General features: G+C 46.0%; 1 pseudogene; it reads right to left on the bottom strand.

Annotated features, from left to right (window-relative positions):
- Window positions 1-10,872, bottom strand: part of LOC114009034 (cullin-4A-like) — a 41,437-nt pseudogene that overhangs the window by 26,026 nt on the left and 4,539 nt on the right.

Raw genomic sequence — 10,872 nt, 5'->3', positions numbered from 1 at the left:
GGGGGGATGGCCACGCCGCAATCCCTTCTCCTCCATTCCCCTCTCGGGACCTTGGGCACGCACGCACACATACCCGGTGTGAGTTTAAGCCACCGGGTCCAGGACTCGAACCGTGGTTGGCTACATGGGAGTCCAGCGACATAGTCATTATGCTAACTGCTGGTCCCAAGAAAAATTTATTTTATGATGATGATGATCATGATCATGATGATATGCTGGAAGGGAAACATGATGATATGCTGGAAGGGAAACATAGGGTTAGTGGCTGAAAGCAGAATTTGGAATTACAGTCCTGGGGTTCAAATCCTGGTTTAGACACCAATCAGGAGATGTTGATCATGTTATTTAATTGTGCTGCCTCTCAGTTTCTTCATTAAGAAAGACCCGATAATACTGTCTTCAAAGGGTTAGTATGAGAATTTAATTTATTAATATTTGTGTCGTGTTTAGAACACGGCTGGCCACATACTAAGCATCACTTAAATATTTGTTGAGTACATTTGTGCTGAGACAGGTCCTCAGGATTCTCAGGTCTAATGGGTCATCTAGTGTTGTAGTGGTTCTCTTGAGCTTCTGGGACAACGATGCTTTTTCTCTTAAGCTTCTGGAACAAGGATTCTTTCTTTCTGGAACTTCTGGGACAAGAATACTTTTCACAGCTATTGATCCTTTTCATTGCACTGATGAAAATTTGGATTTAAACAATATGAAAATGAACCTACATGTATGATCCAAATATCTGAAATAATTATTGCACATTGTGATGTGAAAAGCAATGATTTTTATTTCTTTATTTTTGCCTAAATCCCACTTCAGCAGAATTACATTTTTTGGGGGGGTATTTTTTTTTCTATAAGGCGTGTACGCTCGCCAGAAAAACAAAGAGAGACAGAGAGAGAGAAAGCAAGAAATCACCCCCCAGTGGGATGGCCACACCATAATCCCTTTTCCTCTATTCTCCTCTTGGGATCTTGGGCATGCATGCACATGCGCCCGGCATGAGTTTAAGCCACTGGGTCCGGGACTCAAACCACGGTCGACTACATGGGAGTCCAGTGACATAGCCATTACGCTAACTGCTGGTTCCAGCAAAATTACATTTTCAGTGAATCTTAAGAGCATGCTGATCTTTGATTGACTCTGTGAAGTTGCAGTAGCCCCATACAGGGTGGCATGAGTCCAGCTTGAGAAAAATAAGCACTTGAACAAATTCAAAATAGTCACAGTTTGCAGCAATAAACACAAAGAAGACAACTTCTGGAAGCCCCTGGGAGACCTGAGTTGGGGTACATTGGTGAGCCCAACTTTGGAGATGTCCCGTAACCTCTAACAGGAGCTGGCCTTAGGCCAGTGACCCTGGTCTTCTGTCTGTCTAGGAATAGCTCTAAGAGAAGTCCCTGGTATCCTACGCCCCAAAAGGTCACTCTTAAATTCCAGCATTGCACCCGTCTATTGCAAAGCCACCTCCCCTGGATGGAACATCTGATTCTGGAAACCATTTTTTTTTTGCGAGGTTTTTGCTATAGGGCGCATGCGCTCGCCAGAAAGACAGAGAGAGATAGAAGCGAGAAATCACCCTCCAGGGGAGATGGCCACACCACAATCCCTTCTTCTCCCTTCTCCTCTCGGGATCTTGGGCACGCACGCACATGCGCCCGGCGTGAGTTTAAGCCACCGGGTCCGGGACTTGAACCGCGGTCGACTATGTGGGAGTCCAGCGACATAGCCATTACGCCAACTACTGGTCCTTGGAAACCATTTCTTACCAGGCTGCCAGGGCTAGCTCTTCCACTTTTCACAGGTTATATCCAGGAGTGACAAACGACAGCCCACGCCTATGTTTTTCTTTTTCAGCCCACAAGTTAAAAATATTTTTACATTTTTGAATATTAGAAAAATAATCAGGGGAAGAATACTATTTTCGTAACAGCTAAAAAAAAAAAAATGATCCGATCTCCCCATTTCAGTGTCTATGTGTTGCTTTATTCGAATGCAGATGAGGTGTCCTCACGTGTGGGTGGAACTGTGAACATGATGTGATTACATTACCTCAGATAGCAGAAGGTAAAGTGCTTTTACAAATGAAACGAAGGTCCATGACCAGTTGACTTTGAGGTAACCAAAGGAATGTTGCCCTGGGTGAGCCCGACCTTATTCAGTGAGCGGTTAAAATGTGGGCTAGGTCCCAGCCTGAGCCTCCTGCGGAGAAAGCCAGCTGCCATGCGTTACGCAGCTGCAGGGCAATGAATTCTGCCAACAGACCCCTGGGCTCAGAAGATGGCAAGCCTCAGACGAGACTGCAAGTCCTTACTGACACATTGATGGTACCTCTTGGAGCCCCTTAGCATTGGACCAGCTAAGCTAACTCCTGAGCCATGGAAACTGTGTGGTAAGAAACGCATGTTGTGGGACCAGCAGTGGGCGTAATGGCTGTGTCGCTGGACTCCCCTGTAGTGGACTGCAGTTCACGTCCTGGACCCAGTGGCTTAAAATTCACGCCGGGTGTGTGTGCGTGCGTGCCCAGGAGCCCGAGAGGAGAATGGAGGAGAAGGGATTGTGGCGTGGCCATCTCCCCTGGAGGGTGATTTCTCGCTTTCTGTCTCTCTGTCTCTGTCTGTCTCTCTGGCGAGTACACGCGCCCTATAGCAAAAACCTCTCCACAAAAAAAAAAAAAAACAAAGAAACGTATTCTGTTACCAGCCACTAAGGATTTTCTAGACAACAATGAAAGCAGTCTAAGAGGAATATTGTCTATGGCTACAACACTTATGGACCACACCAGGGGAGGTGGGTAGCTGGGACAGAGATTGTGTGGCCCGCAGGATGCAAACTATTTACAGAAAAAGTCTGCACACACTGAGGTTACATCACTATGACCTGCATTGCACTGCCAAGCTGCATTACAACTGTGTAATACGCATCAAATCCGTGGCTGCACACGCTTGGGGAAGGCTAAAGAAAGAACAAGTGTCTAGGCAGAAGCGAAGTTTATCCCACTGGTTCAGGTACAAACATTTGCATGTATACTGGAAGGGCCCCTCAAGGAGATATTCCTTTGAATAGTCTCATGAAAAGGCTCCTGTCTTTTCTTGCCCCTGTACTCATTTTGAAACACACCACAATTTTATAATTAATTTGGAACTTCAAACGACTTGATACTACAAACAAAATAACTATGCTCGATGCTACAAGAAAGGCTCGACATCATCACCTTCTACTGCAATCAGCTTTGCCTGGCAGCTACAATTCCATGCGCTGGCCCGTGAAGGCTGCTCTGTGGTTCACGTGGAGGTGCAGGGCACACACACACACACACACTCCTACACAGCGGGGACAGGCACAGCTACAGCAGCATGCCATGGTGTCCCGTGTCACCTCATTGCTCCTGCAGCCTCTGCCCTCCCTTCTGCATTGTGGTCGGTAAACACATCCATTCGGAAAACATTACGGACTGTCTGCTTTCTGCCAGGCAGGATCCAGCTGCAGCAGGACAGACGTGCCCGCTGCTACGTCCTTGCAACCTAGCAGAAGGCGTGCATTCCACAAGCCATAGGAAAGTGAGTAAGCACAGTGCGATAGCATACACCCAGGGGCCACTGGGTCCAGGACGTGATGAACCGCAGTCAACTACATGGGAGTCCAGCGACATAGCCATTACGCTAACTGCTGGTTCCCAACCTTCATGTTTGCTTAGAGAGGCACCATCCATTTCCACACTCCAAGAGGGAGCGATACTGGTGCCCTCTCTTCCTCAATGTCTTCTGACCATCAGTGCCGCCTCTCCCAAGTAGAGGAGTCACCCGACTCATGAAGCCTATTGAACGACCTTGCCTGTCACTCTGCTCACGTATCCTGATGTCATACTTCAGTCCCCATCTAGTTCTTGGTCCCTGAGCTCAACTACACAGAATTAAGATGGGTTAGTCACACCTGTGAGCCCCCAATACTAAGAGGTGGAGCCCAGGGCTCCCTGGTTGTCCTCTGCATTTCCGGCACACAGCCTGTGGAAGACAGGAGCAGGGGCCGACTCACCAGCTCACCTTCCTTCCCTCATTGCCACTCTCTGAGAGGCCGGATTTCCAAGATAGGCCAACTGTTACAGAGAGAAGAATACGGAGTGCTTCAAAGAAGGATGATCATAGGAAATCCGGGTCCCATGCATGCTTGCTTGCTTTTCTTGTTTTTAAGGTTTTACCATAGGGCACATGGCAAAAGAGAGAAAGAGAGACAGTGAAAGGGAGAGTGAGAAATCACCCCCTGGGAATGGCCATGCCCAATCCCTCCTCCTCCATTCTTCCTCTGGAATTTTCAGCAGGCACGCAGTCCGGGACTCGAACTGCAGTCAGCTATGTGGAGGTCCAGCACCTCAACCACTACGCTACCTGCTGGCCCTGCCCTATGCTTTCCTTACCACCAATACTTCTTCATGCCCATCTCGTACTTAGAATACGGCTCATGAAAGGCCTTCCTGGCCCCCGTCTCCTTTCGCTCTATCTGCCTGGGGAGGTGAAGGACACAATCGCTTCAGACCTTTGTCTGCATCACGCTACGTGTTCATATTTCCATGTGTGTGAAGTTTTCTGAATCTCATTACATGCCGCATTAGTCTATTTTAGCATCCCTCTGTTCTTTAAGAATGTAAATTAAACTAAAAGCTGACAAAGGGGCATTTTCCCCTTGTTTTAAATCCCCCTTCCTTCTGCTTTTGTATATGGTGTGAGAGAGCAACCAATACATACTGGTTCATTTCAATTATTTATTCAAATGATTTTATGAGCGCTTGCAAAGTTCGGGCACTGGGCTAGGCGTAGGGGACACAACAAAACTACAACAAAAACAAAATACAACTCCTGCCCTGGTGGAAGTCACAGTCCAGCGGGGGCAAGCGACATAGCCATTACGCTAACTGCTGGTTCCCAACCTTCATGTTTGCTTAGAGAGGCACCATCCATTTCCACACTCCAAGAGGGAGCGATACTGGTGCCCTCTCTTCCTCAATGTCTTCTGACCATCAGTGCCGCCTCTCCCAAGTAGAGGAGTCACCCGACTCATGAAGCCTATTGAACGACCTTGCCTGTCACTCTGCTCACGTATCCTGATGTCATACTTCAGTCCCCATCTAGTTCTTGGTCCCTGAGCTCAACTACACAGAATTAAGATGGGTTAGTCACACCTGTGAGCCCCCAATACTAAGAGGTGGAGCCCAGGGCTCCCTGGTTGTCCTCTGCATTTCCGGCACACAGCCTGTGGAAGACAGGAGCAGGGGCCGACTCACCAGCTCACCTTCCTTCCCTCATTGCCACTCTCTGAGAGGCCGGATTTCCAAGATAGGCCAACTGTTACAGAGAGAAGAATACGGAGTGCTTCAAAGAAGGATGATCATAGGAAATCCGGGTCCCATGCATGCTTGCTTGCTTTTCTTGTTTTTAAGGTTTTACCATAGGGCACATGGCAAAAGAGAGAAAGAGAGACAGTGAAAGGGAGAGTGAGAAATCACCCCCTGGGAATGGCCATGCCCAATCCCTCCTCCTCCATTCTTCCTCTGGAATTTTCAGCAGGCACGCAGTCCGGGACTCGAACTGCAGTCAGCTATGTGGAGGTCCAGCACCTCAACCACTACGCTACCTGCTGGCCCTGCCCTATGCTTTCCTTACCACCAATACTTCTTCATGCCCATCTCGTACTTAGAATACGGCTCATGAAAGGCCTTCCTGGCCCCCGTCTCCTTTCGCTCTATCTGCCTGGGGAGGTGAAGGACACAATCGCTTCAGACCTTTGTCTGCATCACGCTACGTGTTCATATTTCCATGTGTGTGAAGTTTTCTGAATCTCATTACATGCCGCATTAGTCTATTTTAGCATCCCTCTGTTCTTTAAGAATGTAAATTAAACTAAAAGCTGACAAAGGGGCATTTTCCCCTTGTTTTAAATCCCCCTTCCTTCTGCTTTTGTATATGGTGTGAGAGAGCAACCAATACATACTGGTTCATTTCAATTATTTATTCAAATGATTTTATGAGCGCTTGCAAAGTTCGGGCACTGGGCTAGGCGTAGGGGACACAACAAAACTACAACAAAAACAAAATACAACTCCTGCCCTGGTGGAAGTCACAGTCCAGCGGGGGCAAGGGATGGGCTAATTAATTGATCTCACTAATGAAAACAAAATGACAAACAGAGATAAGGGCTTTGCAGGCAAGAACACGAGTCTATGACAGCATCTTAACAAAGTCATCTGACAGATGCTGGAAACCTCCAGGCCACGCTTCCTAAGGCAGACACAGAGGAGGGAGGAAACAGGATAGGGGGTGTCTGAGGATTCAGGAAGGGGAATGGAACTGAGCAGAGGTTGGTGACTAAAACACGGGGAGGCAGGACAGTGGTGCCGAGAAGGCTCAGGGAGGTTGAATAAGAACGCGACCAGGTAGATATTTTGAAAAGACTTCTTGGACTTTGATATGACAAACAGATGGCAGACACTGTGACTAGTGGATGTGGGAAGCCCACGTTAGGAGGGTAATATGTCTCTCCAGCCAAAGATGATGATAAATTTATCTAAGATGTGGAAGTAGAGGAGAGAAGAAAAATATATGGAAGGCAGGTTGGCAAGTGGCATGGTAGTTCGAGGCCCAGACCTGGTGGCTTGCTTTCCTCACTTTCCCTCTCTCTCTTTCTCTTTCTGGTCAAATTTAAAAATAATAATAATAACAAATAAAATTAAATAATTCTTTTTTAAAGTTATTTATTTATTTATTTATTTTTAGAGGTTTTTGCTATAGGCCACGTGAGCTCGCCAGAAAGCACGAGACAGAGAGACAGAAAGTGAGGAATCACCCCCCAGGGGGATGGCCACACCGCAATCTCGTCTCCTCCATTCTCCTCTCGGGATCTTGGGCACGCACACACACGCACGCAGCGTGAGTTTAAGCTACCGGGTCCAGGACTCGAACTGCGGTCAACTACATGGGAGTCCAGTGACATAGCCATTACACTAACTGCTGGTCCCAAAATTAAATAATTCTTTAAAAATCGTTTTAATAAATAAAAATATTTGGAAGGTAGAAAAATGAATAACCCTCCTAACACTTACCAGGTGCCTCTGTATGGTAGTTGTATGGTAGCCACAGCCTCTAGTGCTACTTTTAATTTTTATCTTTAATTTTCTTTTCGTTTTTTGTAGTGTGCTATAGGGTGTGTGTGCTCACCAGAGAGACAGAAAAGAGAGGGAAAGTGGAAAATCGTCCCCCAGAGGGATGACTAAGTCACAATCCTTTTTCCTCCATTCTCCTCTTCAGATTGTAGGCCCACGTGCATGCACCTGGCATGATTTTCAAGCTGCTAGGTCCAGGGCTCAAACTGCTCCTGTGGCCATGTGGGATCCGGCCACCTTAACCCCTGCACCACCTGCTAGTCCTCTGCTGGTCTTTAAGCACAAGACATGAGTCTAGTGCACACAGACGTGCTTCAAGTGTAAATGACACGACAGTCTCCAAGGACTAAGGACAAAGAAAGAACCAAATACAGCTCATTAACAATTTTCTATATTAATTACACATTCAAATAAGAATCTTAAATATATTGGGTAACATTACACGTTGTAATTAACGTTACGCGTTTTTTTCAAATGTGGCTACAATAGGGTTGTTGGAAAAGTCATGATGTGTTTTTCTATGCTTTTTTTTAATACAAGAAAGCATCATGACTTTTCCACCAACCCAGTAGAATATTTTTTAAAGAATTATTTTACTTAACTTTGGGACCAGCAGTTGGCATAATGGCTATGTCACTGAATTCCCATGTAGTTGACCATGGTTGGAGTCCTGGACCCGGTGGCTTAAACTCATGCTGGGCGCATGTGCATGCATGCCCAAGATCCCCAGAGGAGAATGGAGGAGAAGGGATTGTGGTGTGGCCATCCCCCGGGAGAGTGTTTTCTCGCTTTCTGTCTCCCTATCTCTCTGTCTCTCTGGTGAGCACAGGCACCCTATAGCAAAAACCGCTCCTTCTACAAAAAAAAAAAAGAATTATTTTATTTAACTTTATTTATTTATTTACTCATCTTAATTTGACCAGAGAGGGACAGAGAGAGAGAGAGAAAGTAAGAAAGCAAGCTGCCAGGTCTGGGATTCAAACCATGGTCGACCATGTGGGAGTCCAGTACCCTTAACCACCACGCCACGTACTTCTTCTGGTAGTGTGACTCTTAATTCTTCTTTCAACCCTGTAGGCTAATACTGCTTCCTGAAAATCGAAGCAGAGGAACCCCAGCTGTAAATGGCCACCCAGTTAGGAAAGATGAGCTAAGTCTGAACTCATATAGTCTGATCTGGAATCTATGTTCTTAACACTGCATTTGTTCTTTCTCCTCTTGGAAGGATCTGATGCTAAATACTTGATATTTTAGATTTTGCTTTAGTGGCCTTAAAGTTGTGATAGTGACACTCTGCATTATCAGGGATCCCCATAGAACCTGGGTGATGTGAAAGTAGTGGTGGTTGGACCAGTTCAAAGAAACTTCTTGACCCTTCTTGTAAGTTCTACTTAGAATGTCCTTCCAGAAACAAAAGGACGAATATGTAAATACACACACACACACACACACACATACACATACACAATGGGAACTCAAAAAGTTCACGGAAAAAGCAGTGAATGTAAGTTTCAAGTTTATTTTGGAGCATTTTCATAATATGCATTTTCCATGACCCTTCTGAAGCCCCCATGTGTGTGTGTGTGTGTGTGTGTGTGTGTGTGTATTTAGTTAGTTTTTGTAAATGAAATTTGACTCATGTGATTTTGGAGGCTGAGAAGTCCCATGACCTGCTGTTCACAAACTGAAGTCCTAATAAAGCCTGGGGTGTGATTTCAGTCAGTGTCTATGGGGGCACGAGAACCAGGGAACCAGGAGAAGACCAACGTCCCTCTCACATAAGAAGTCAGAGAGGGAAGGAATCCTCCCTTCCTCTGCTTTTTGTCCTACTCATACCCTCAGCGGATTGAACGATTCTCCATTGCCCACACTGTGGCAATGGAGCCTCTGCTCATCTACTGATGTCCGAGGTAATCTCTTCTGGAATACCCTCACAGACACACCTAGAAGCCATGCCCAGCCAGGCCCCTTGGCATTCCCATGGTCCTGTCTGAGCAACACAGTGAACCATCACACACACACACAGAAGGCCAACTGTGAAAATTAGCTCAGTGCCTTCACACGCATTTGCTGCTGATACATGCCTTTGTGTCCAAGTGGACTCTCTCTCGGTGCCACCATTTTCTCACCCATAGAACACTAAGAAGGAAAGAATTTATCTCGAGCCATGGCCTGGTGGATAAGGCAGTTGGATCTCACATGGCCAAACACGTGGTTAGAGCCACAGACCCAGTGGCTTGAAAAACACATCAGACTTGAAAAACATTCCCTCCAGAAGGAGGGAGAAAGAGAGGAGAAAAGATTGCAGCTGACCATGCCACACCCTAAGGGGGGGTGAGTGGGGGGTGGGTACCTTTTCACTTTCCCTCTTTCTCTCTCTCTGTATCTCTCCAACAAGCACACACACACACACATGCCTTCTGGCAAATTAAAAGGAAGAACTTATAGACTTACAGTATTGGAAGAATTAAATGAGATCACTTACATCAAGCACTTACAACAGTAGCTGATACACACTAAACTATTATTATTATTATTAATTTTTTTTGGAGAGGCTTTTGCTATAGGGAACATGTGCTCACCAGAAAGACAGAGAGAGACAGAGAGACAGAAAGAGAAATCACCCCCTGGGGATGGCCATGCCGCAATCCCTTCTCTTCCATTCTCCTCTTGGGATCTTGGGCACGCATGCACACGTGCCCGGTGTGAGTTTAAGCCACTGGTTCCGGGACTCAAACCACGGTCGACTACGTGGGAGTCCAGCAACATAGCCATAAGGCCAACTCCTGGTCCCGCTATTATTATTACGGAGCCAAGTTTATGGTATCTCTAACAAGTAATACATATTGCTTCACATTCTGTATTTGTTTCATTTTATTTACCACGTATTAGCTATATTAGATATAAATAGAGCTAATAAATGGTAATAATATTTACCATAATAGATAATAATAAATACACTCTAAAATATAAGCTGTATCAGTTTACTTATTTACCATTTGCCTCTAATTTTAGTTCTTGTGCTCTTTGTTTGAATAAAGGTAATTTGGCTGTAAATAAAGAGTTAGAATGCACAACTCTCTGTATAAAAATATGCTAGAACGTTCCTTGTTGTCCTAGAAATGCAAATAGAATTATTGTTTAAAACCAAAGGACGTTGCAACTAGAACTTGCAGGAAGTGCCAAGAAGTATCTTTGGAGTGGCCCTACCAACCACTGCCTCCCTTCATATCACACCAGTTGATATAAAGGGGGCACTAAGAGCAAGAAGGTGGCAGTAGGGTAAGCGAAGTGTTGGTGATTATTCCTTCTCTCATCCTAAGAGGGCGCTCAAGAGACTTGTTGCTCAAGACAGGGGGTAGTGAAGAAAGAGACTAGTCTTTCATTCCTCAATTAGAGGACTGGGTAGGTAAGAGACTTGGTGATCTGTCCACAGTGACTCTGACCACATAAATGGTCATTGTGGAGGTGTGACATGGAAGGGAGGGAGAGGTAGGCATGAGATTGTCAGGGAAGAGGGAGCCAGGACCACGTCCTTGAGCTCCAGGGGAAGGAAGGTAGGGCAGATAGATCTTGTACCACCAGAGAGAGTTCTAGATAACAGCAAAGTCCGGGGACTGCCATAGCATGAAGGACAATGACATGCATACATCCCGAGGAACACAGAGGATGCCACCAGCCAGAGGCTGCTGTAAGATGAAGCTGCATCTTGAAAGGACCTA

This window comes from Tupaia chinensis, unplaced genomic scaffold (assembly GCF_000334495.1).
Source record: "Tupaia chinensis unplaced genomic scaffold, TupChi_1.0 Scaffold000442_1, whole genome shotgun sequence".
NCBI lineage: Eukaryota > Metazoa > Chordata > Mammalia > Scandentia > Tupaiidae > Tupaia > Tupaia belangeri.
Note: the sequence above shows the minus strand (reverse complement) of the source record. Positions and strands in the feature narration are given on the sequence as shown.